Genomic DNA, 27,908 nt, shown 5'->3' with positions numbered 1-27,908 from the left:
GCAATTGCAGGTTACTGTTTCTGGATAATGCTAACTATATGGAATGGGTTAGATTAAGTCCAAATAATTAAACACGCTTTTGTTTATGGTAGCACTGATACTTTATACCTTTGATTTTTCCTGAGATAGGATTAGATGCCTTGTGGTACAATAGTTTTCTCCTTTTTTGATAGTCAGCTGATGTAGTGGTTAAGAGCAGTGGTCTCTAATCTGGAGAGCCAAGTTTGATTACCCACTCCTCCACATGCTGCCAGCTCAGTGGCTTTGGGCTAGTCACAGTCCTGATAGAGCTGTTCTCACAGAGCAGTTCTGTCAGAGCTCTCTTAGCCCCATCTACCTCACAGGGTGTCTGTTGTGGAGAGAGAAAGCCAATTGTAGGCCACTTTGAAATTCCTTCAGGTAGTAAAAAGTGGAATATAAAACGAACTCTTCCATATTACGTTTTTAGCGTGCCTATTTTCCATAGAGCTCATGGTGTTGTGAATTATTTTTATTTACAGAATGTCTATGCTGCCTTTCCAGAATGTAAACATCCTTGCCTGAGATCCATCTAGTCCAGCACCATTTCATACAGTGACAAACCAATTACCTCGAAGACCAATGAACAAGGTATACAGGGCAAGGATCCCCCAATACTACCTCCTAGCACTGTGTTTCAGAGGTTTACTGCCTCTAACTATGGAAGTTCACTTTACTCATTATGGCAGTAGCATCAATGGACATTGCACCCTGCTCAATGATTTAGAATAATCTGGAACCTGACAATCCCTGCATGGAGAATCAAAATTATTATTTTTTTAAATGACTATAAAATGCACCATCTTTGCTGGTAAAATTTCTCAACTATATGCTGAACTACACCTCAGTCTGGGAACAGACCACATACTAGAAGCATTTTTTATGGATAGTTTTAGCTTAGTATCCTGAGTATAACAATGGCCAACATATTTAGACCAGACCTTTATCATTATAAGATATCACATGGATAAAATGAGGGGGATTTGATGGAACTGTTATTCAGTTCCTATTTATAAAGTCCTCTCTTGATATAGGTCAGTTTCAAACTTACCTTTCATGATGAAGATAACTGAAAGGTTGGTGGCAGAGAACCTGTACAGTCTTCTGTTGCATTCATCTGTCCTTGATCCTTTTCAGTCTGGTTTCAGACCTGGCTATGGAACAGAGATAGTTTGGTTACTCTGGTGACCATCCTCTATCAATCCACAAGGGAAATTCTTGTCAGTGCTCCTTCATCTCTTAGAAACTTTCAACACTGTTGACCAGGAATGGGGAAAAGAAACAAACCGGTGAGCCCTTGAGTGATTTAATTCTTTCAGTAAGACTGATTTAAAAGGTTGTAGTCAAGTCTGTAGCATGAGATTTAAACATGTAATGTTCCACAAGGTCCAGTATTATCCCCAATGCTTTTGAGAATCTATGTAAGACCATCAATGAGATCAGCCAGTGCTTTAAGAATGGAATATATCAACAGACTGACCACACCTAGCTGTATAATTCTAAAGAGAAAGAAACAATAGTCTCTGTTCTAGGTCACTGTCTCTCTGCCATGCTCATAGAGCTGAAATTTAATTCTGATAATACAGAGATTAAGCTGGATGGCAGAGCATATATCGTGGAAGAGGGTGAGTTTATTTCAGCTTATTGGCTTTCTTAGATTCAGCCAGGCTAGTCGTGGTAATCCATGCTGCAATACTAAATATATTTGTAATTATTTGTAGTCCACCTTTCTGAGGTATTTATGCTTTCAAATTTCATAAATATAGCAAACAATAATATGTTATGCATTAGGTAATCCATATATGATGCATTTCATATCCCTAAAGTAGTAAAGTACATATCTGATTGTTGAAAAGTAAATATTGTAGAACAGCTGTAATATAACAGGAATACAACAGTTTTAATAGGGAAACAGAGGAGGGAAGTGTTAAATCCATCTCTTCAGCGCAGCAATCTACACACACCCCAGTGGCTACCTTTTAAGTGTAGAATATACAGTGGGGGAACCAATCAGAGATTACAGATTGCCAGTGTAGCATTCATCTTGTTTCTAAGAGCAAGCTTGCTCACAGAGAGTTTTTGCTCAAAGATAGTCTTTAGATAGCACCTAATTTCCTGTTAGGATCCAGCAATAATATACTTATCCTCAGAAATATTATAATCACAAGATAAAACCTTCCTCTAACTCTATTATTTAATTTGAAATAATTTAGAATGACTTCCTTGTGGGGCTATTGCCTTTGTTAATAGTTCCTCTGAAAGAAGTGGGGGACAAGTATACAAAAAAAAAAGAGGTTTGGTTAAAAAAAAGTGTTTTTACACCCACTTTGTCACCCACACAGTCCCTTACCACCCTAAATACTAATATGTAAATTTCCAATCCAGTGAATCCCAGCTGGGGCAAGTTCAAAGAGCTCTGTCACATCACATTCCTCAGACAGACGGAAAATAGTTTGGCGAGCTGCACCACAATGACATTCAGGTCCTGGTATTTTGCCCCATTTAAACAACAGGTTTCCACAACTGCCAAAGCCTGTGGCAAGTCAAATCCTGCAAACCTCTTGCTGATATTTATCAGTTTATGGATATTGGGTGGAACCAATCATATCCTACTCGCAACCATTAATTCCCAAGACTGAAACTTTGTGATTGCAGGATTTGTGCATATCTTATTATTGGGGGTCAAGATCTTTCTCAGGATAGGCCTGTGTTAGCCATCTTTGTGAACAGGTAACTCACTGTTCTCAATTATCTTTCTATATTTTTTAAGTTGATCTTGTCTTTGGGTACGTGGGAGCGCAATGTGGCACAGTGTAGGCAGCCAGTAGGTCAGAATGGGCTGAGTCAGCTGGGAGAAGGCAAGGTGCACATGAGTTGCTGGCAAGGTGAGGGGATTTTTTTTTCTAACTGAGGCTACTGTGTGTGTAAGGACAGTATTTATAGGTAAGTAGGTGTTTTGTATATTGCCAGTGAGTGGTTTCTCTTGAGTGCTTTTGTTTATGGCTGATTGAGGAGCTGTGCTCAAGATGGAGTGCAGCAGATGGATTGAAACTCCCAGCCTGTGATATGCTAAGATACTGTGAACTCAAAGGCTCCTCCTTGTCAGAGGTGCAAGCTGAAGGGTGAAAACTAAAGGGCTCTTGGCCTGGGGATCATCCTAACATTTTTATCCTAATGATATACATTCTAGAGTGAAGGAATCTATTCAGAAGACAATGATGGAATATGATGAAGGCCCATATCCAGTCACCTGCAAGGTTTGTGCCATATTTGTTTTCCTCCCTGAAGACAGAACAGACTACATGTGTGATAAGTGTAAACTAATAGTGCTTTTAGAAGAGAAGATTAAGGGCCTGGAGGAAAGGATTTATACCCTGCATGAAATCAAGGATGAAGGGGAGTTAATGGACAGGAGGTGTGCATAGGGATGAAGAGACCAGTCCAAGAGACCAGTCCAGGCGGGGGGGGGGGGTTACTCCTCTGTGTGCTACAACACAAGCCGGAAGAAGTCAAGCAAGATAGCACTTGGAGCCACTGGAGCTCAGCAATATATTCCAGGCCCTTGCGGGGGAGATTGAAGCAGCAATGATTAAACTTATTACAGACCAGATGCCAAAACTGATCAAACCTAGGGATCATTACCTATTTGTAATGGCCCACATAGGAATGAACATGGCCATGAACCAAATCACACATATCAAGGCTGACCATGAAGATCATGGCAGCTGAAACAAATGGTGGCACAAGTGGTATTCTCTTCGATCCTGCCTGTCAGAGGAAGAAAAACTTGTGAAAGAAAGTGAAACTCCAGTGGAACGTATCTGGGTGAAGATGGGAGGGGGGGAGTATAGTGGTTGGCATCTGCTACAGACCACGTGATCAGTGTGAGGACATGGATCCTTCCTTCTTTAAGTAGCTTGACAGAATATCCAGGCATCAGGACCTTGTAATTATATGTGACTTCAATTTCCCTGATGTGTCCTGGGAAAAACTCTTTTAAGCATCTAGATCAGGCAACTTACTGTTCTGCCTAGCCAACATTTTCATTTATCAAATGGTGGAAGATACTTGAACATATTCTGCTTAATAATGACCAACTGGCAAGAGCTGGTGGATGGGGCGAAGGAAGTAGGAACCATGGGGAGGACTGACCTCGTAGAATTCCTTTTCACATGAAGGTCCAAGGAGTTCATAGCCAGACATGTATGTTAGACAGCCCTAGGGCAGACTTTAATACATTCAGAGACATGATGAGACTTATCTCATCATGACAAGAATACTGGAAGGGAAAGAAGCAAGTGGGCTCTCTTCAAACAAGAGCAACTGCATGCTCAAGACATGACTATTCCAATACAACAGAAACATGGTAGGAGATCCAAGAAGCCTATCTGGATGAACAGAGAACTTCAGGAGGAGGTAAGGAAGAAAAAGAAAATGTTCAAGAAATGGAGAGAAAGACAGTCCTCTAAAGAAGAATAGCTGCAGGCGACTAGGTATGGTAAATCAGCCATCAGAAAGATCAAAGCTGGGAATGAGCTGAGACTGGCCTGGGAAGCCCACCATGGCCCATTAGGCACGGAGTGGAAGGTCCGCATTCGGGGTGGAATGGCGACGGCTAAAATCACCAATTATGCACTCTGCAGGCAGCAACCGGGCGCAGAGTCAACGTATGCTGTTGAAAAAGCCGCGTTAGTGAGATGCGGAAGAAAGTGGAGCTTCCCAGGACCAGGGCGCAACCAGAAGCGGCTCCAGAGTAGCCGCATGCATAATCGGATACTCTGGGGTTTGCCGCCATTGCGTTCCATCCCATGTGTAAGTGATTTGCTTCGCTTCTTCCTCCTCCGCGTTCTCCATGCCACTGTTTCAGCGGCCGTGCATAATAGGCCCATAACAAGAAAAGCTTCTTCAGTTATGTAGGAATAAATATGAAGAAACTCTGATAGGACAGAGAGAGAAAGCAGACAGGTTGGATACCTATTTTGTCTCTGTGTTTTTGTTTCCCTGAAGAGTATGGACACATCTAGGGATGGTAGCAGGAAAGTTATGATGTCAAAAAGCACCAGGCTGCACAGGATTAGCTCAAATCCCCTGGGCCGGATGATGTACACCTGTGAATACTCAAAGAACTTTCTGAACAACTTGTGGAAACTTTGTCCATCATCTTCAGGACCTTTGTCCATCATCTTCAGAGCCAGCTTGGTGTAATGGATAGGAGTGCAGACTTCTAATCTGGCAAACCAGATTTGATTCCACACTCCCCCACATGCAGCCAGCTGGGTGACTTTGAGCTCACCACAGCACTGATAAAGCTGTTCTGACAGAGCAGTAATATCAGGACTCTCTCAGCCTCACCTCCTTCACAAGGTGTCTGTTGTGGGGAAAGGGAAGGGAAGGCAGCTGTAAGCCACTTTGAGACTCCTTTGGGAGAAAAAGCAGCATATAAGAACTTATTATTATTATTATTATTATTATTATTATTATTATTATAGAGGACTATTTATTTTATTTTATTACATGTATATACTGCCCCCCCTTGTAGCTCAGGGCAGTTTACAATGAAGATTTGTTTTACAATACAATGAACATCATGATTAACATTTTTAACAGTGGAAGAACATAACTGTTAGAAACACAACTGTAAATACATTTTTCTGTAGCATTGCCAGATCAGGAGTTGTCCTGTGCTTCTGCTTGATGCATTTGTTGGTGTGAGAGGCCTTTGGGGGCTCTAGCTGGTGGAGTTGTTTCATTGGCCTCAACTGAAAGCTTCTTGGAAGAGCTTCATTTTACAAGCCCTGCAGAATTGTTTTAGCTCTGGCAGGGTCCTGTTCTCTCCTGGGAACTCATTCTACCAAGTGGGAGTCAGGACAGAAAAGGCCCTGGCTCTGGTCAAGGCCAGACAAGCCTCCCTGGGGCCAAGGATCATCAGCTCCTTAGCGCTTATAGAGAGGGGGCATAGGCAGAGAGGCAGTCCCTCAGGGACTAAATGCCCAGATTGTGTATGGTCTTTAAGGTAATTAAAAAAAAATCTTAAGTCTGATCTGGTGTTCAACTGGTAACCAGTGCAGCTGTTGGAGCATGGGCTGTTTGTGGGCTCTCCACGGTGTTTCCATGAGAACCCTGGCTGTTGTGTTCTGCACCAGTTGCAGCTTCTAGATCAGGGATACGGGTAGGCCTGCGTAGAGTGAGTTGCAAAAATCTAGCCTAGAGGTGACCATCTCTTGGATCACTATGCCTCGGTGTTCTGGGGCCAGGTAGGTGCTAGTAGCTTAGCTTGGTGCTAATGGAAGAACACCAGCCATTATACTCATGACCTATTCCTTCATGGAGAGGAAGGAGAGATCTGAAAGATCTTTCATATATCCTGAGTAGACCATTAACCTTTGTTACATATTAATGCAGCTGAACTACTTCTACAAAATTCAGTCATTCGACTTTTTGCTCACTGGCTCGCAGTGAGTTACAAGTAATAAAAATTGCACAATAAAATAAAATAATAAAACAATTCCTCAACCTTAAAACCATCACCCTCCCAAGTGGGGAAAGACTAAAATCTCATCCCCACTCCCCTACCCAACAAACTCACACTTAATGCCTCAAGAGAGATATTCATGGGGCGAACCCTGCTGTCCCAGCTAAGACAAGGAGGGGCGCCTGATCTTAATTACCCTAGGTAAAAGGTAAAGGTAAAGGTATCCCCTGTGCAAGCACCGAGTCATGTCTGACCCTTGGGGTGACGCCCTCTAGCGTTTTCTTGGCAGACTCAATACGGGGTGGTTTGCCAGTGCCTTCCCCAGTCATTACCGTTTACCCCCCAGCAAGCTGGGTACTCATTTTACCGACCTCGGAAGGATGGAAGGCTGAGTCAACCTTGAGCCGGCTGCTGGGATTGAACTCCTGGCCTCATGGGCAAAGCTGTCAGACGGCTGCCTTACCACTCTGCGCCACAAGAGGCTCTAATTACCCTAGCCTCAACCAAATCCCTGGTAGAAGACATCCATCTTGCAGGTCCTGCAGAACTGTGAAAGCTCCATCCGGACCCTCAGCTCTTCCAGGTGCTCATTCCACCAGGTCAGGGCCAGGGGCAAAAAGACCCTGACCCTAGTCAAGGCCAGGCATACCTCTCGTGGGCCAGGGACCACCAGCAAATTAGCACCCACAGAGTGCAAGGCCTTGCAGTGGGCATAAGGCGATAGCCGGTCCATCAGATATGTGGGGCCCAGACCACGGATGGCCTTAAAAGTTAACACCAGAACCTTGAACTTGACCCAGGATGCAATTGGCAACCAATGCAGCTGTCTCAGCACTGGCTGGATATAGGTCCCCCGAGGTGTTCAGATGAGAAGGAAGAGGAGATTAGAAATCGGCACTCCTAACCACTATACCAAGCTGGCTCCTAGCAGCTGCATTCTGTACAAGCTGCAATTTCCAGGTCAAGGACAAGGGAAGACCACATAGAATGAGTTACAGAAATCAACCCTGGAGGTGACCATTGCAGAGATTAACATGGCTAGGTGCTCCAAGGCCTGATAGGGCAATAGTAGCCTCACCTGGCGCAGATGGAGAAATGTCAGGCAGGCTACTCTTGTGACCTGCGCCTCCATCAATAAGGAGGCGTCAAGGATCAACCCCAAGTTCCTAGCAGAGTGTGAGATGTTAACCAATATATGCAATTTTAAATACCCTTTCTACCTGATTAATCAGACAGGTAATACAGTCAAGAATTGTAGGATCCTATATTTTGTTTATCAGATATTGAAATATAATGCTCAGAACAATCTTCATAAGTGACTACCATCAGTTTAGTTCAGTTATGTTTTTAAAATCATGTTCTGCACTTCTATTTCGAAACTATCTTTTTAACCATTTGATGGTTTACAACACAGCACAATCACATCCAAAACTGCAAAGAGAAGATGCTTTATAGCAGTGGTCATCATTCACAGACAGCCATGTTTACAATGACAATCAACCAGAAGATTCACATGCCTACTGTATGTCCCATGCCACACTCCTCCAAAAACACATACAATAATACAATATATAACTATAACTTCATTACCATATTATGTCTGTGCACGTAACGTTTACTCTTTCTACACCACTGAACTTTTACCCCTTCCTAAGAGTTAGATTGTTAAGATGCTCAGAAGTGACCAAGCTGGATATAGAGACAGAGGAGTAAAACTACCACCACCCCTCTGTAGCAAGCTTGTTCTTTTCCTGGGATGAGAGTGCAGAGACTGCAGAGATGGGCAGGTTGTTGGATGGGCCTTGTGGCAATCATCCTTAAAAGTCCCACCTCTCCTCCAGGGTGCTGAATCAATCCTTGTGATTTAGACCTCATGCAAGTTTATGAGACTGTCAGCCAAAGACAGCTCTGTGGAACTAAACTGAATTGGGGGGGGGGGGATGCGGTGTACTAGGTTAAAAATGTTGAATAAAAACTTTTTCCCTTTGTGATAGGGATTTCATAGTACTGAAAAGTAGCATCATTTTAGGCAGCTTTTTATTTGGCATTTTAGTTAAGGTTTGGGGATTGGCTTAGAGAAGAATGCTTATTTTAGTGGTAACACATAAGCATCCTGTTAAGGGTGCATTATTCTGAATTGGTATATGTAGGTTCTCTGGTAAAGTGCTCTGTGAGAGGAAAGAGGAGCCTTGATTCTGCTGAGGTAACCCATGCAGAGATAGGGGAAGCAAATCTCTCTTCAGGGGTTATTTACTTATGAGAGTCAACTTTCTTTATATAGTTTTGCTGTTCACCTTCATCTATATCTTGTCTATCAAGTCAAAACTCTGAGGCAGAGGTCTCTACCTCACAATTAAGTCTAGCAGGTTTGCAATGAGAGACCTTTAAGAAGCACACAGGTTATACGCTACCAGTCTTTACTTTAAAGCTTGAGCCCCTACCCCTCTTTAATTTGATTGTAGACAGCTAGAATATAAGAATCTCCAGAAGTCAGAGTGGGGACTCGATATTCTTCAGTCTAACGGTAGCTGTCTCAAAGTCTTTCCCCCTCTCTTTCACCCCACAGCTGTCACAGGCCCCTTACTTTTATCCCTGGCATGAGGCCCAAAGCTCAGGGAGGATTCACAGCATACCCATTCTTCTTTCCCTGATGGTACCTGTCTCAAAGTGGGATGCAAGAAGGAGAGGAAATTTAGCCAAATTCACCTGTTCACTGCAGCTCTATCTTGCCTAACTTTTTGACAACATGTAATCCATAATCCCAACACAGTCTTCTGGGGATAGAAAGGAGCCCTCCTCTTTCTTTTGCCAGCAGAAAAGGCTGGTAGCATTCAACCTTCTCTCTTTCGCCAGCTCAACTTTTGAGATTAAAATGACATGATTTGGTATCTCTCAACATTTGGATAATACTGCATTCATTCCATTACTATTAATTTTAATACAACAGTTGATGTTTATTCATTGAAGGACTGCAATAGTATCTTGTCTAATCAGTGGAAAGACCAATACATATATATTATTAATGACAGCTAAGCTAGATCCTTTCCTAAAGCATCTATTTCTTTCAGAATCAGGGCACACATGTAACTATATATGTGGATAACAAACACAATAACAATTCTTATACAAACTCCTACTATGCTGGGGAAAGTGAGAATCAATCTCCCACTTCAGAAGCACCTCAGTTAGGAATCTGTTTAAGAAAAAAAGCTTTCTGGATAAGAGAGTAATTCTCTCTAAAGCAGACCCCTGAGAATGACATGTCTGCTACATGTCAAAATACACCAACAATAATCATCAAGGCACAGTTACTATCCAGATTCTATGCTCTATGGAATTATGTTTGTATGAACAAATGAGAGCAGTATTAATTATACGGATTCTTTTGAGGAGTGTGTATTTGGCAACATTTACATGTTCTTCATATACAGAAATCAATCTATACACCTTTTCTCATAAAGAGAATCCTATTAGATCATACAAATCCTTCTACCCTCCCACCCCAATCATGGATAGCTGGGGTATAGTTCTGGGACAGGGAGAAGATACCCTATTTTTAAACATTAGCATAACACGTTCAAGAATAAAGGGCACAGACTTAATTTTAAAGAAAGTCTCGATCTCACTTTGACTACAAAACAAGAATTGAAAGATATTAGAGGTTACATTCAACAAATTACTATTCAAGTGAACACAGGTCCTTTATCTAGTGAATGCAAACTGACATAAATATGACATCATACAGAAGGAAAAAGCTTTAAGAAATCCCCATATTTTACTTCCACAACTCTCCTTCCTTTCTGTTGATAATAAACAGATAATAATACATTATGAGAGGAATCAAAACTATTGCCCCGTGTACTATAGATTAATCACTATATTGCCTTTCATCCTTTAAATCAAGTGGCACAATATTTTGCAGCATTTTACTTACTAATACCTGCCTTAACTTAACATACACATACATGTAATCCTAGAATCCATGCAAATAACAAGTGACAAGATGTAAAGGAGAATAAGGGGATGGAAATAAGTATGGCTTCCAAGTACACTGCATGTTTCCACAATAAACAGTAAGGGAAACTTACAAACAAGTTGGAAACTATCACCAAAAAAGTAACTTGAATGCTAAGCAATGTTTTAATGTCGAAAATAAATATATGAGAATGGCTCACAGAGAGAAAAAGAGTGTTTCAGAGAGCTGTCATGTTAGTCTGCAGTACTACAACTAGATTTTAAAAGTATGAACTTTTGTCAAAGCACCTTTCGTCACATACCTCCCTGTCAAGGAAGCATGTTTAGGATCAAGCTGTAGAGTACCCTGATCAGGCATATCATCATCACTTATTTAGTATTTGTCTGTGCTACATGTGGTTTCAATGCTTGGTGAATTACTAACAGATACAAAAAAGCTTCAAAGTAAGAAAGGCAGCAGTTGAGGCTACACTATAAAGTATTTAAGAGTACTTTTTTGATTTCTGGTTTATTTTTATCAATATTCTATTTTAGTCTAATTATTTTCTTTATCTTACAGCATTTTGCTCAACACTGGTATTAAATTGTGTTTACATCTCTTTTAAAGAAAACTAACATTCTTACCAATGAGATTTTCATATTCATGTTTTTAAAAATCAAGATTTTCACCTGTGTTCTAACTTCAGTTAACTGATATAAAAGTCTTCACATGTTTCCCTTTAAGAAAGGCCACCTGTTAACACAAAATAGTTTAAATAGTATATGATACTAATTAAGTATCTATCTTCACACTGTGGTTATTTAGAACACACAAACCTTTTTAATGCAGCCAATCACATGTATGTGATTTCCAGACAAGTCCCACAGTGTTCATACCAATTAAATGTGCATAGGATTTCAGCAACTGTACCAAAACATTTATTTTACTCAGAATAATCTATTAAGTATAAAGAGACCAAGTAGGCTCTGGAATGTTAATAAAAATATTCTTCTTAAAAGTTCCACTGAATTCTAACTTTTGTTCCGATACTTCTACTCAGAGGGCTTATTCAGTGATCATTAGAGGACTACTAACTTCTGCTACTAAGCACTGCTATGTGGGGAAGTGGGACCAAAACTCTTACCCTGAGAGCACGATAGTGAAAATACAGGGACAACTATCTTAGAACTGTGCAGGCACATGACTGCTAAGTGGACAGAAGTGCCCATCACTGTTGACATCATGGCTTCTGTTGGACTCAGCAGCCTAATTCCTACACAGCAGCAGTCCCTATGCCTCTTCAGCCACCTTGTAGCATCCTCCAGTACTCAGGACCCTGTGTCACACACATCAACAAGCAGCAGAAGGTGCTCCAAGCAAACCCGTTGTACAACTCACTATTCTTTCAATGAAGGCCAGAATGCTAAGTATAATTACATGAACATGATATATTTTAACAGAACAGGACTTATTCTAAAGAAGCGTAAGTAAGACCAAGCTGCCCTAAACAGTACCCTTAGGACTTACGATCTCTTATTTAGTAGTATTTGTCTTTGGTAGCAAAACCCAGATGAAACCAATCTTACCAAAATTTGCTACCAAGTAAACACACGGAAAACTAAACTATTAGCAATTATATATTATGCTGAAACAAAATAATGTCAACGTTTTAGAAATACCAAAGAACCTTTGGTTTTCATATACATCATGATACAAAAATGACCGCATTTTCTAAAACACCTTATTATTATAATTTAATTATATTTTACATGAAACAGGAACAAAAAGAAAGGACATCCAAGACGTATCAGTATTTATTACCAAATCTAAAAGATTCTAATATATTCTCATACCTACAATATTAGTGCTCCAGATTTTGAAATAAAATATTTACTCAAATACACTACTACTTTTTTTCACAGACAGGGTATATGAAGGATCTTAGTACACAGTGAAATTGTAAGAAGTGATCCTGGGATAGCAGCTTTACAGTTCATTTCTAAGTATATTTACTAAAAAACAAATCCTATCCATTTCAATGAAACAAAATGGCATGTATATAATTGTAACCTAGAAACATAGGCTACTTTGTTTACTGAAAACAAAAATCATACAAGTTTTAAATCACAATGTTTTAGACTAAGCAATTAAATGATGCCATGCATAATCTCGCTTATAATTCAAGGTGTAATTCATCACCCTCGCTTATAATTCAATACAAGGCATCAAAGATGACTTCTAGATTTATTTTTATATGTTTATTATTATGCGATTAATAGTCTAGAAAACACTTGAAGACTATAATATGATAGGCAAATCACTTGGAACTCAGAATTACTTTCTTCAGATACTATAATTGGGGCGAGGGGGGTCAACATTTAAACTTTTAAATGATGTTTAAATTCAAATTAAATACAGTAAAGTTCATGCTCTAACTCTATACAGACCTAGCTGGAAATAAATCTTGTTGGACTCATGGAAACTTTCTTTCAACTAAATAGAATCAATGTGTATATGCCATCAAAAAGAAAAAAAGTAAAAGCAAATTTTTTTTTTAATGCTTGATAACTAACGGGGCACTAAATACTTCAGAAGAGTGAATTTCAGTACAAGTTGAAAAGTTAAAATATATTAAAAATAAATGGAAAATGCACATTAAAAACAAAGAAAACTCTAGGTCACTTCAAAGAATTTAGGAAACCATGTATGTATGCCTATGTATTTGTGCACATATATGCACAGAACTTATGACACATTTCTGTGCACTCTTCCTCTCAACTTCCATGTTTTGCCTTATCCAATCAAAGCAGACATACATTATAATTAGCAGACCAATCCAATTAAAGATATTGAGGTCAACTTAAAACTCTCCACAGGAAAACATATAGAACTGCAAACAGAATCTCTTTAATGAGTACCCTTAAATAATCAAAACAAACAATTTTCTTTGGCAAGACCTTTTTATTTTCCCACTGACCACTTTAAAATGTACTATGCAAATACACTTTTCATAAGAAAAATCTTGTTAAGCAATAGATTCTTTTCTGTAAGCACAACATTTATACTATTATTAATATCAATCCCTTTACACTGCATAATTTCTAATATTCCAGCTAGCATTACAAAGTGACACAACCACAGTATCACAGTTTCAGAAATGTACTCACAAAAGAAATATCTTTAAACTCTTGGAAGAATGTTTGTAAATAACTTTTTAGCTTCCAAAACAAATACTTGTAAATTCAAACTATTTCCAATTTTAGCATTTTATGAAACTACCTTCTGTATAAAATGATATACATTAAATCTTAGAAAATCTAAAGAACATTACTCTTATTCAGAAAGATTGCAGTTCATGTTTTAGGGTTCTTATTTGAAAAAAGGCTCATTTTAAAAGGAAATGCCTGAGCAGAGATATGCAGCAAATAATCTCTTGGTTTTTATGACCATTCCATATAGATTTATAAACAATTATAGTTCATGTTAAAATAAAAGAGAAATTGTTTGAATAGCATGATTAAAAAGATTTAAATGATCCCCAATACCATACTGTAGCTCTTAATGTTTATCATAGTATATTATACTATGTGGCCTGATTAGCCGCAAAATACAATTCACATACTAAGGGTCTCACTATGAGATAGACAGATAGACGAAAGATACATACACTTCTATATGTACAAGGGAGCCACCATAATGGCTGTTCCAGCAAGAATGATGCGCAGGAGGAGGCTGGTTTGTTTACTTGCAGCCACAGCTGCCAGCAGCAACATCACTTGAGCAGTGCACAGCTATCCCTCCCCATTTCTATTCTTAGCACAGAGACACTATTTAAGATGATAAAAAATTTATTACTTACTAATTAAAACCATTTAGCATACATTCACCTGCAATCCACGACCGGCCTTTTAGAGGAGGGGGAAAGGAAGGAGGAGGGGGAGAATAGAGGAGGTGATCCAAGAGGTGGAAGGAGGGGCTGGATATGGGTAATATGTGTGGGGAAAGACCAGGCACCTGGGCAACCGTTTAACTACTTACAATCTCTACCAGACCATCAGAAGGGTTTTTAAGGCGATATTCCAGACATGTAACTGTGTTTGTGTCTACGTATGTTTATGTGTGCTCCCGCTGATGCTGCGCCTCGTGGCCAAGCACACATCGCCCCACCCCACCCCGAACGTTACATAAGCTATCTGCCTTTATAGAAGCTCGTCTGGCCCACCAAATACACACGCAAACACGAGGGGGTGAAAAGCGCGACCGATTCCATTTCCAAGCCTCGGTTGCCGTCTGTGTTGTCTGAGGAGCAGGGGGAGGAGCTGAGACCGCGATGCAGCCACCGCCTCCCTCCCCACCCTGTCACTACAAGGCGCTGCCGGGAGCCCTAGGCCAGAAACATCCCTGGAGGGAGGGAGGCCGGGGGCTGCGGGGAGGAGGGGCCGCTGGGGCTGCCGCCTGCGCGTGCAGCCGCAGGTACCGTCTGAGCGAAGCGGGCATCCCCTCCCCCCCTCCCCCCGCCCTCACCTCACGTGCCCCGAGAGCAGCCAGCGCCCAGCCAGCATCCCCCGCCCCCCCCCGCGGCCTCAGCGCGCGCTTTACCTGCTGCAAAGGCGAGGGCGCTGGAGGCTGGCCGTTGGTGCGGGGCTGGCGGGAGGGCTGCGGCTCCAGGCGAGCCCCCGCCCCGGCCCCGGCCCCTCGTCCTCCGCCTGCGGGGCCCGGTCCTTCGCAGCCTCCGCTGCCTTCCGCGCGAGCGAGGCGGTCCCGGCCCAGGGTGGCGGCGCTTCGAGGGGACGCAGCAGGGGCGGCGCCGGCTACATGGATAGAGGCGCTCCGCTATTCGGAGAAGCGCCCGCCCCAGCCGCTCGGCCGCGGCATCCGCGGAGCCAGGGCGGCGGCTCCTCCCGGCTCAACCCAGTCGGAGCTGCGCGGGGCCCAACGCCGGGCTGGGCTGGGCTCCTGCCGCCGCCGCCTCCGCCAGGCTCGTTATTGACTTTCAGGAAAACTCCCGACGTCACCGGCTCCCCCCGAGTGTCTCCCCTTCCGAGGCGGCGGCGGCGGCGGCAGCGGCAGGAGCAGCAGCGGCATCCCCCAGTTCTCGCGAGAAGCGCCCGTGTGCGGCGCGGGGGGCTGCCAGACAGAGCGCGGAGGGGGGAGGCGGGGGAGCCAGACAGAGCGAGCGAGAGAGCGAGCGCGCGAGGGAAGGGCGGGAGGAGCAGGAGGAGGAGGAATGAGAGGCGAGGAAGCGGGAGCCAGCAGCGCTGACCAACCGGCAGGCGCGGGGGGGGGGGGGTAGGAAAGGATGGGAAGGTAGGGCAGACAGGGATGATTGGCGTCTCAGCCGCCATGGGAAAGGCTTTATGCCATAAACTTCATGGAAAGGCTCCAGCACAGCCTCCGACCCAGTCACGTATTAACTTTTCTTCCGGGGGGGGGGGGGGTTGGTTCTGGTTCGTAGCTGCAGTGATTTCCTTGGCTCTATATTGCTGTCATCATTGTGACCCCTATAAGTACATGGCAGTCGTGGTACTACTGCGTGTAGAAGTAAAGGCAAGTGAAACCCCCATGAAAGAATATTGCTCCTGCCTCTTTCATGGTTACATATAGACTCAGGAATAAAAATATGTACACAGCATGTCTTATTTTTATTCTTTCATTATAACAACTCAGTGACTTCACAATTACACAGTATCGATATTAGCCACAATCCATCTTACTACAAATTTCTCAGCACTGTTTTTTTTTTTACTATTGAGAACCCCCCCAAAAAAATTCTTAAGGCTTTGAGAAACCCCAGAGGTGGCACGATGGTGCAGAATATGATTGGGAAACATAGCTGTGTACATGTCCACTTGTACACTGTGTATATGTCCCCCTCCAAGCCCATTTTTTGTCCATGGGGGGGTAAGTTGACATGAGCATACTGCATGATCTAAGTATCACCCAATAAATGTTTAGCAATTTAAAAAAATAGTTAACATTTCAGGCAACCCATCCAGGGCCATCAAGAAACCCCAGGGTTTCACAAAACCCAGGTTGAGAAAACCTGCTTTAGGGGAAATGCCACCCTTCCCAAAACAGGTGATATCCCATTTCCTGGGTCCCCGTAACAGCAGCACCTTCAGTTTGAAAGGATTTAAGTTTTGGTTTGTTATCTTTACACATTCCAGAAGTTCCACAGCCTTCCTGAGATCAGCTGAAAGTGTGAGGCAGAAAGAGAATGGCTTTTGAAGACCCATAATGAGTTAGACCAAAATCTGAGTTCAGTGGTACCTGAACAAGGCTTTATTCTGGGTACAGTAGCTGAGGTAACATTTGAGCTGAGAATTTTCCTGCTCATTGTTAGCCATCAAAAAGCACATATTTGATTATTTAGCCTTTTTTTACAGCACTTCATTGTACTTCTTATGTATTGGTTTAAGATTCATGGAGGAAACACATTTACAGTTGAATTCTGTAGAAATAAATAATTTTGTTTTGCAATTGATAATGACTTTTATAAGGATGCTACTAGAATCCCAAACAATAATGGAGTGACAATAATGGCTGTTGAGTATTGTCAGTGACTTGTAAATGTTGCTCCATATGTCCCTCTATTTTTCCCCCCAAATGGCAGTTGTTAGGTTGTTATGAAAGAAATCATAGGCGTCTAAACAACTACCAGCAATTATATTATCTGCTCTTTTGACTTTGGCTTCCAACCCATTTTCTTAATGGATTACCTCTTTGGGGCAATAAACAAGAAAAGTCTTGGGGCTTCTTGTCTTCTTAATAACTATCAGTACAATCAACCATGATCTGTTTCTGGACTGCTTAGTGAGGATGGGGTTGGGAAGCTGTTTTACAAGTGTGCTATCTGGGGACTTCTCATAGAGAAGTCTCAACAGTGGATACATTTCTACCCTGTACTCTGTGCTATGCTTGTAGGCACAGTCAGAGGGCTGGTTCTTACCCATAAGACCTTAAGCTGTTTTGAGTAAGGCTATCTGAATACTATCCACCTACCATACTATCCAATTTTCTCCCCAAAACCTGGAGCCCAAGTCTGGCAACAACCATTAAATTAATATATGTTATATAAAATATTTGTAAACTAATTTAAATAAAAGCAACATTTTGTAAAGCCTAAGCAGTTCCCCTTCAAATCTAAAGATAAACACTCTTCTGAAAAGCTTTATAAGATCATGTATTTTCTGCATGGTATTTTCTAAGTTTATCCTGAAGTTCCAGATGAATGGAGTTTCTGTACAATCTCTGCTACGTCAGTCTTACTGTTTTAGGCTTTCTCTTCCACATGCAGTAAATTAAGATAGGATTATCTGGAAGTGGTGTTATTGTTGCAGCTAATATGGCAACATACCATCCACACATTACACCCATCTATCAGATTACTGTGACGATCTGGCCCATGGACCAGAAAGCACTGCCCTAATGAGAACTGACTGATGGTTGGAGACTATACTTAGATCATGCAGTAACATGCCTGCCTTGGAAAGTTTGAATTTGTAGATGAGCAGTATGGAGCTGTAAGGCACACTTTTTTTTGTTTGATTATCAAATATGCAAATGCAAGAAAGCAAAATGGCTGTCTGAGGAAGCTTTACAAATAGCTGAGGAGAGAAGGGAAGAGAAAGGCAAGGGAGAAAGAGAAAGATACACCTAACTCAACGCTGAATTCCAGAGAATAGCTAGAAGAGATAAGAATGCCTTCTTAAATTGTGGCAAGTTCTTAAAGAGATGGAAATACCAGAGCATCTTATTTCTCTCTTGAGAAACCTATATGCAGGTCAAGAAGCAACAGTGAGAACCGGGCATGGAATCACTAATTGGTTCAAAATTGAGAAAGGGGTTTGGCAAGGCTGTATACTGTTGCCTTGCCTATTTAACTTGTATGCGGAACACATCATGAGAAAGGCAGGGTTAGATGAGTCACAAATTGGGATCAAGATTGCAGGGAGAAATATCAACAATCTCAGATATGCAGATGATACCACTCTAATGGCAGAAAGTGAAGAGGAACTAAAGAGCCTTTTGATGCGGGTGAAGGAGGAGAGTGCAAAAGTTGGCTTGAAACGCTATAGAAAACGAAGATCATGACATCCAGCCATCTCAATTCCTGGCAAATAGATGGGGAAGAAATGGAGGTAGTGACAGATTTTATTTTCCTGGGCTCCAAGATCATTGCAGATGGGGACTGCAGCAAAGAAATTAAAAGACGTTTGCTCCTGGGGAGGAAAGCTATGTCAAATCTAGACAGCATCCTAAAAAGCAGAGACATCATCCTGCCAACAAAAGTGTGTTTAGTGAAGGCTATGTTATTCCCATTTGCAATGTATGGCTGCGAAAGCTGGACCATAAGGAAGGCCGAGCGTCAAAGAATTGAGACTTTTGAACTCTGGTGCTGGAGAAGACTCTTACGAGTCCCTTGGACTGCAAGGTGAACAAACCAATCAGTGCTAGAGGAGATCAGCCCTGCCTGCTCCTTAGAAGGCCAGATCCTGAAGATGAAACTCAAATACTTTGGCCACCTCATAAGAAGGAAGGACTTCCTGGAGAAGAGCCTAATGCTGGGAGCGATTGAGGGCAAAAGAAGAAGCGGACAACAGAGAATGGGGTGGCTGGATGGAGTCACTGAAGCAGTAGGTGCAAACTTAAATGGACTCCGGGGAATGGTAGAGGGAAGGAAGGCCTGGAGGATCATTGTCCATGGGGTCGTGATGGGTTACACATGACTTTGCACCTAACAACAACAATCAAATATGCTTTTCTCTGCAATGTGTGACAATCTAAACATGGAGAAGGTGTTGATGGTCCACAGTGTCCCCACTGAGCACTATGTTCATGATGGTGCTACTGGTCATCTTTGTATTTGTGTGCAGTGCTTTGCTGTACTCAGCCAGTGAACAGCAGAAGTAGTAGTTGTAGTAAAACTGAGATATTCAAAGTGGGCAAGAGTATAATCCCACTGGTATGCCATCACTGAAGTTATTGTTCACCTTTTCTGGTGGGTGCACCCACACAGCAAAGGCCTTTATATGAAATGTGGAACAGCGATTAGAGAAATTTTGCAAAACTTATGCAATGTTCTTTGAAATTGTGGAAGCACTCGTGTGAAAAAGTTTAGCATTGGCCTCTCTATGGTATGGGAGATTGTCCTTGATATGTACTTTGCAATGGCACTCAATCTGCTGCAGAAGACTGTGTGCCTAGGCAATGGAAATGTAAACTTATAATTTTTAAAAAAGGAAATGTATCACTATACCAACAATACTAATTTTATACGCAACAGGCTTCTGAAGTGTTCCTGACCCACAGGTTAATGAAACCGGTACTGTGACTGTTAGATACTTGCCATCCCTGGAAAGATGTTCTGTAGAAAAGAAGGGACTCAGCAGGAGGGGGAAAAGGCTATAATGCTCCCAGCATCACATTTTGTGGGGATCCCCATACTTGATGCCTGTACGTGCCTGTACACATCTTAGTATGGGTCTAGCAATGGAAGATGGAGTCTGCATCAAAATGACATCAAAATGACAGTGAGCCATACTGAGGGCCTAGATGCTGTCAAGAGGGTAAATTCCTAGCAGAGTCCCTCAAGGAGGAATGGTCACAGCTGAGAAACCAGACTTAGATTCATTCACCCCCTTGAGGGATCAAGGGCTACATCAGCAGAAGAAAACAGACAGTTTCAGTGGGGATGGGAGCAGAGGAATCCTTGAAGGGTTGCTACTAGGCAACACCAGTAGTGGAAAATGACGCTGACAGAGTATCTTTTGCAGCAATTTACATTCTAATTCCAAAAAAAGGAGCAACTATCAGAACATTGCACTAATTTCTAATGTGAGTAAAGTGATGCTCAAATTCTTACAGCAAAGGCTGTTACCATGTACGGCATGAGAAATGTCAAAAGTTCATGCTGGATTCAGAAAAAAAATACGCTAGAGATCATACTACAAATTTAGATTGGTTACTGGAGCATATCAGAGAATTTCAGAAGTAAATCATCTTGTCTTTCATGGATTATAGCAAAGCTTTTAACTGTGTGAATCATGAAAAGCTATGGCTGGTTTTAGACAAAATGGTTGTGCCACAGCTTGTTGATTGGTTTGATGGGCAACCTGTACTCCAGATAAGAGGCTAGTCTTAGGACAGTATATAGAGAAACAGAATGACAAAGGTGTCAGAAAAGGATTTTTTATCTCTCTGTCCCTCTGAACTATGTGCAGAACATATCATAAGGAAAGCTGAATTAAATGTAAATGAAGGTGGAGTGAAAGTTAGTGAAAAGAACATTAACCATGTGAGATATGCAGATTATACTACATTCCTGGTGAAAAATAGGGAGGACTTGAAATGGCTACTGATGATGATTAAAACAGAAAATGCCAAATCAGGATTACAGCTAAACTTCAGGACAAGAGGAATGAGGAGTGTCATGGAAATTCAGCCTTCTTTCCCTTGAAAAGAAGAACTCAGGGACAAGGTTTTAAAAGATGAAAGCAGCAAGGTTTATTTTTACTTTCACGGAGAGAGAGAGTTCAGGATGCACCCAAATACCTCTCTGGGGTCTGTGACGTAGCACAGCTCATTATTAAGACAGCCCTATTCCGCCTATTGCTCTCCCATTGGCTAGTTAGTCAATGAGCTCACATTATAATATTCTACAACGATACATCTCTAAATTTTCCCAGCATATGCCACATCTCCACCCCACCCCATATGATGCTAAGCTTTCTGCTACAGCAGTGGTCCCCAACCTTTTTATCACCAGGGACCGGTCAACACTTGACAATCCTGGACTGGGATTGGGGACCACTGAATAGTAAACTGAACATAATCAAATGAAAAGGGTATTCATTAAAGTCATCTGCTGAAAACAGTCAACCTCATTAAATGATACTGTTCATTTCCACATATATTCCAAGCACACTTTATAAAAGTTTCTTCCATTAACAGACCACCTTCCTTCTCTAGTCCTCTTCTTCCTCTGCTGACACATATGACCAACTCTGCAGGCCAGATGGAGGATGGATGGGAGAAGGTGGGGGCTTTATTAGTTGCTGAATGATAATTTTAATACTTTATGCTGTTTTAATTGTTTTATTGATTGTGTTTATCTTACTGCTGTGAACTGTCCCAAGCCTGTTCACGGGGGGGGGGGGGGTGATTACTCCTCTTGCCCTCCCAGACTCTTGAGCCTCCGCCTCCAAACCTCAAGGAACATTCCTAACACAGAGGTGTGGGCTGGAAATCTGGAATCAGCTCCCCAGGGGAAAATTGCAGTTTTGGAGAGGGAACTCTGCAATGACAACTCATCTCCAGGCTCCTGGAGATGAAAGGGCTGCTTGAGAGGGGGGAACTCTGTGACAGAGAAGTTGCAGAATGGGAGAGGTTGGGACCTGGGGATTTGCTGGAATTGCAGGACATTTCCAGGCTACAGAGATCAACCCTCCTGGAGAAAAGGATTGCTTGGGAGGAGGGACTCTCTGGTTTTGGATCCCATGGAGATTCAGGGATGCCAGGCTCCAGGTGGGAAATGCTATGTGGCAGTAATTACTAATAAAAATAAACATCAAATAATTCATTAACTTATCAGTTTCTTCCTTCAATGAAAATATTTCATCGCAAAATTTGCTAGAAGAAGTGAAAACCTTTATGTTTTTCAGTTCAGTATCAAAGTAAATAAAAACAGTTGTATGCTACAAACAAACATGAAAACATTGGCTGGCAAAGAACTTATACTGGGTTTCTCAATTACTGCTTCTATGTCAGCTTTTCTCAACTTTTTACCATTGAGAACCCTCTAAGTCTAAAACATTCTTCAGGCTTCAAGAAACCCCAGAAGTAGGATCTCCAGGTCCCAGCTGGAGTCTGGCATCTCTGCCACAGTTCAGGGATGCCAGCCTCCAGGTGAGACCTGGAGAACCCCCAGGATGAAAGATCCTCTCCAGTCTGCAGAGATCAGTTCCCCTGGAGGAAAGGGCTGCTTGGGTAGGGAAGTCTTTGTGGCACTCTGCCCCAAGGAGGATCAGGGATATCAGCCTCCAGCTGGGACTTGGGGATCTTCTGGAATGACAGCCATCTCCAGACTGCAAAGATCAGTTCCCCTGGAGAAGAGGGCTGCTTGGAATGGGGACGGGGGCTGTGTGGCACTCCTCTACACACACACACATACACAGACGCACGCAAACACACACACGGGGGGGGGGGGGGAGAAAAAGAAAAGAATTCTGTAACAGTCAGTGAGCAAGTAAAAAAAGACTAACACCATCTTCTTGCAACAGCATTTTCTACCTGTGTTCTAGCTACATCTAGGCAATGGCAATTTGTATAGCTTTAGTGTAGTCATTAAGAGCAGCAGCTTTTAATGTGGTGAACTGGATCTGTTTCCCTGCTCCTCCACATGCTGGGCGGCCTTGGGCCAGTCACAGTCCTGTTAGAAGCTGTTTTCACAGAGCAGTTTCTCTCAAAGCTCTTTCAGCCTCACCTACATCACAGGGTGTCTGTTGTGGGGAGAGGAAGGCATTATAAGCCACTGAGATTCCTTTGGGCAATGAAAATCCGGTTATAAAAACCAATTCTTCTTCTACTGGGAAGATGCTACTAGGAAGTTGCTACTGGGAAAGTGTCTCCCCCCTCCCTCCACATGTCCCCATGGCCTCATGATGCGTCCATGCCATTAGTCTCAAATTTACTTTGTTGTGATATTCTTAGACAGATTGCAGCAAGACCAAGGTGGGATCCATATGGAAAGGGAACATCTACATCTTTCCAGTCCCAGCCACATCAGCATTATTTTCCCTGCTGCAATTGCCTGCGATGGCCACCCCCAAAGCATTCCACTCTTCTCAGATTGCAAATTGTGAACTTCACATGACTTATTCATGAGTCAATATTCCTAGGGCAGAGGCTTCTCCTGGCCACCCTGTGATCCAGATGGCCAGCTGGGGGCCATTTCTGGGCTTCCTAAACTCCCCCACATCCAGAAGGTGGACAGAGGCTGCCACAGGTCCTCCTCCCATGTCCTCCATGTTGAAAGAGGCCAGAAGGCCAGGGCAACTTACTAGCAATGGGGCATGCTCTGAATCCGGCTCTTCTTACGCATAGCAAACCTCTGAAACTGGGAAAAAGTTGGAGGCAAAAAGCTGATCCCTTATGAAGCCCTCCCTGGCTGAAAACTGCTTTCTAATTGGGGCTAAAGTACCAAGGTAGCCCATTCCTGGGTGAGAGCCATGACTTACTCATGAGTAAACATTCCCAGGGCATTAAAATATTTTAAAGCTTTAGGCTTCCCATCTCAGTTTCTCTCTCTTTACATCTCACATCAATTTCATTCCATGCTAATGATTTCCTTCTTTATTCTTTTTACATGTAGCACAAAAATCTGTTTTTTTCCAAACTGAGGATGCTACCATTTGCCTCCTTCCTGATTACCTATTCAACTCAATACCGCTTGCATTTTAAACTTTCCCCTTGTTTTTTTTTTATAATTTTATTATTTATTATTATATGAAGCATTTACAGAAAAATTAAGAAAAAAGCGACCAGCTGATATGGTTTGCCATCCTCTTTTAACATACATATTCAGTTCCCATCACATATTATTCCTAATCTAGAAGTTTTTACCATTTTTCTTAGCAACGTGATTGTTAATACATATGAGAATATGATCTATTATAAGAATATATTCTGTTATTATCTTAAATGATATAAGGTCAGTCCCCTTCATAAATTGGCCCTGACCTAAGAGTTACTGCTGCCGTCTTGTTAATACCTATGAAGTATAGTTTGTCATCCTCTTTTAGCATACATATTGGCATACATATTCAGTTCCCATCACATATTGATCCTGATCTAGAAGTTATTACCATCTTTCTTAGCAGAGTAGTTGTTGATACATATGAGAGTATAATCTATTATAAGGATATATTCTATTATTGCCTTAGATGATATAAAGTCAGTTCCCTTCATATATTGGTCCTGTCCTAAAAGTTACTGCTGCTGTCTTCCCCACAGGAGACCAGGAGAATACTCCACTGTTGTACTCATCCTTCAGGTGGTCCCAGAAAATGAAATTGTGTTTTTTTCCATAGTAGAGTGTTTCTGATTGTCCTTCTGTCAGGGCCAAAGAAGTCTCTTACTTGATTCTTGCTTGCAGTCGCCTTTGAGTAGGCTCTGTATACTTTATCTATCTGGATCTCTTCCTCTGGTCGCTCAGAAATATCTCCTGATAGCTTCCTGGGTGTTGTCGCTTTTGAATAGACTCTTTTTATTTTGCTGGTCCAAATCACTTCCTGCTCTGAATAGACTTCCAGGTTTTCGGTGCTTTCCTTCCTTAAATCTGTTTTCTCAAGTTCTTCAAAGGTACTTTGAGTTTTTACATCCCTAGCTCTCTCCCCCTCCTGTTGATTAACTTCCAAACATTGAATTTTCGTTTGATTTATTGTTGGCTGAGCTGCGTCATCAGCTGCTCTCTCCAGACCATCGGCTCCGTCCAAAAGCTCCCCCTTAATCCCACGGACTTCCTTTTCCAGCTTATTGACTGCTTTCAGTATCTTTGAGTTTCCTTCGCATAACAAATGGAAAAGCTGTGCCTTAGTTAATTCTTCCATAGTTCTAGGCAGTCACAAACTATAAACAGAAAGTCTCGTGAGGTCTCGCGGGAGCACGAGCGATCCCAAATTATCAGTTTGTCGATCTCCGTATCAAGTCAGCTTCCCCCACTGAACTTTCACCAACAAAACTTCAAAGCTCTCTCTTTGTTTGGTTAGTGGGTATAATTAGCTGGGAGTCTCTCACTCGAGGAAAGAGGGAATTCACTTGTAAATTGGTTGAGGAGGGGGGGAAAGAGCTTGTGGGAAAAGAAAAGGAAAAGCCAGAAAGCTTTCAATCCTTACTGTTGTAAGCTTCAGCTCCTGTCAGTCTGGTAAAAGATGGTCTGGGAAGAATGTAGGGTCAGCTGGTCGTTTCAAGCTTAGAAAGTTGTTTGCGACAAGGGCGCCATCGTGACCTTGAGCACACGCCGCTGTTGATCCGGAGAGCTCGGTCTCCCTACCTCCCCACGGATCTGTAGGACCCTCAGGATGCCGTTCCCGGTTCCTGGGGCGACCGGCGAGCAGATTTGCGTATCTGCTCAGGTCAGCCAGGTGCAGATGCTCCTGGTCCTCAGCATGGCTTAAGAGCTGGATAGAAGTCCAGCAATTACGGCGCCATCTTCAGTCGACTCCTAACTTTCCCCTTGTTGTTTTAATTTTTTATTCAGTGATTTGAAACTAGTGATAGCCTCATATTTCTAACCTCATGCTACTTGCCACAATAAAAGTTGTTTGTTTGTTTATACTTTTAAACAATGGTAAAATGGAGGTTGTACACTAACAGAGATGGGGATGGCAGAAAGTGAGTTCAGACCTCAGTTTGGTAGGCATATCTCTTTGGCATATTCCTAGTCATAGGGGGTGGGGGGAGCTTGCTGATCTGGGTATTCCAAAGGGCTTCTCTCCAGTACATGAGGTTATTTACCAGCAGCAGAAGCTTGCAATGAAAAGCCTCCCATGCAAACTCACACTCCAAGTAAGAGAGCTTTTAACCAGAGCACTGAGATTACCAGAGTGTCTGAGTCCACAAAGTCTTGGAATAATAAACAAGATGCTTTACTTGGACTTGAGATTCAAGATGATTAAATGTTAACGAGCACAATAATACAAAGGGCAATTCCGCAAATCAAAAAAAGAAGTGTTATGCCTTAATTGCTTGTATTTTAATTAATTGCTTGTATTTTAATTTTAGTCTGAATGACCGTAAAGAAATATTGATTGATTGTGTTACGCCAGCGCAATGGTGTAATATTATAAAATATCATGCCTCTGGCCATTTCACACCTCCTGGGTTTCTTGCTTCCCTCTGATGTCTTCTCACACTTCAAATCACTCTGCACGTCTGCTTGAAATGGTGGAGGAGAGGAACGCGCTATACATGCTACTCCCCTCCGCCTGTCAATCAAGCCAGGCAGCCAATCACCTTTCTCCATGGTTTAAAGGGCCCATGATGTAAGCTAATTTTTTTAAAAGCAAAACTTCACTGTTGCTATGCCTATGCATCTAATCATAGATAAACAGTGCTTATTTTACTGCAACCCCATTTGGATTTATGAGCCTTGAAGCTTTAATAAAGTAATCTTGTTCCCAATTTTTTTTGGGGGGGGGGGGCGTTAGAGGGGCATGCTTTGTGTGTTGTACACTAGGGAATTTTTTTTTTTGCTTTGCCTGGGTGAATTAATGTCTATTTGTTGCTCCAGGCAGTTTGCTTAAAAAAAAAAGCCCTGTTGCTGGGAGAAGGGAGAGGGAGATGGATGTGAGGGTGGGCGCTGGAGGCAGAGATAGCGCTACTTTGCCTCCACACATTTCCTGAGTGTGTGGCTTGCTGGTTGCTGTTTTTTGCTCGCGCTACATATTTTGGGGAATCCACTTTATGTGATTCCCCAAGTTGGGCTTTAAAATGGAAGATGTTGCTGCCGGTTTGCTGCTGGGACACTGGATACTGACAACGTCGTTTGAAACGCCAAAAATATGGCATCAGTGAAAGGTAAGCATTTCACTATATTTTCTGGATGCGGAATGGCCCATAGTATTATGTCTGTGGGTTCAGTGAAGACACTTCAGCTCCAGACAACCAACACTTTATTAGAACTAGAAAACACTGAACACAGACAGGCAAAACTAGGGAACTTATATACATATTTGAGTCTCTTTCCAAGCCACAGTATTGGTCCTTAATAGAGGCCTGTGATAGGTCCATCAGCCTGTCCACTGATTGGTTAGAACCCAGGAACTGATTAATCCCTAACAAGAGCTCAGAATTCCAGTCTTTGCTATGACCTCAAGACTTCAGAACGTCCACATACACAGCATGAAGCATTCTGAACAGAAAACAACACCTTTAGGTTCTCTCTCACATACAGGCAAAAGTTTCTAGTAGGAACCCAAACATTATATCAAACTTGGCTATCAGGCTTCCCTGTTCAAACTCATTTACTGCTAGGCCGCTAAAAGCATGTTAACTATTCCCGGTCATGATCCACTGCGATAGCAAACTATTAAGAGCAATGTTAGGAATGTCCAGGACCTCTGCACTTCCTGACAGTAGGTAGTGACTCTGTGCCATTGTTAAGTGGAGGAAAAGAGTCAAGGACAAGGAGCAAAGCAATCCACAGACCTAAGAAAATCCTGATGCACAACAATGAAATAGGAAACCCTATTCAAAGTGCATATTAGGAAGCAGTGCTGGTGACAAACTGAAGCTTCCCTATAATGGAGAACTGTAGGGCAAAATAGGTGCACTCCCAACAAAAAGGAGGACATTGTCATCATTTTTTAAAAGAACCCAGAAGACAATAAACATTAAAAAAGAGGACGCGTTCTCTAAAAAGCGGACATCAGTGACTCACAAAAGCTCATATCCTGCCACATA

General features: G+C 42.3%; 1 protein-coding gene across 7 annotated transcripts in view; it reads right to left on the bottom strand.

Moving 5' to 3' along the window:
• Positions 1-15,611, bottom strand: part of AKT3 (AKT serine/threonine kinase 3) — a 221,104-nt gene extending 205,493 nt beyond the window's left edge. For 2 of the 7 annotated variants that reach the window (XM_077344821.1, XM_077344766.1), the window contains exons 1-2: positions 15,045-15,607; positions 1,070-1,172 (exon numbers count right to left, since the gene is read on the bottom strand). The gene's annotated coding sequence lies outside the window, so the exon portion shown is untranslated. Of the gene's footprint in view, positions 1-1,069; positions 1,173-14,112; positions 14,133-14,304; positions 14,323-15,044 lie in introns of those variants that run through there. The other 5 variants (XM_077344810.1, XM_077344802.1, XM_077344775.1 and 2 more) reach the window with 5 other exon arrangements.
• Between the last annotated feature and the right edge of the window lie 12,297 nt (positions 15,612-27,908).

This window comes from Paroedura picta, chromosome 1, assembly GCF_049243985.1.
Source record: "Paroedura picta isolate Pp20150507F chromosome 1, Ppicta_v3.0, whole genome shotgun sequence".
In the NCBI taxonomy this organism is placed as follows: domain Eukaryota; kingdom Metazoa; phylum Chordata; class Lepidosauria; order Squamata; family Gekkonidae; genus Paroedura; species Paroedura picta.
The sequence above is the reverse complement of the archived record's forward strand: the minus strand, read 5'-3'. Positions and strand labels throughout refer to the sequence as shown.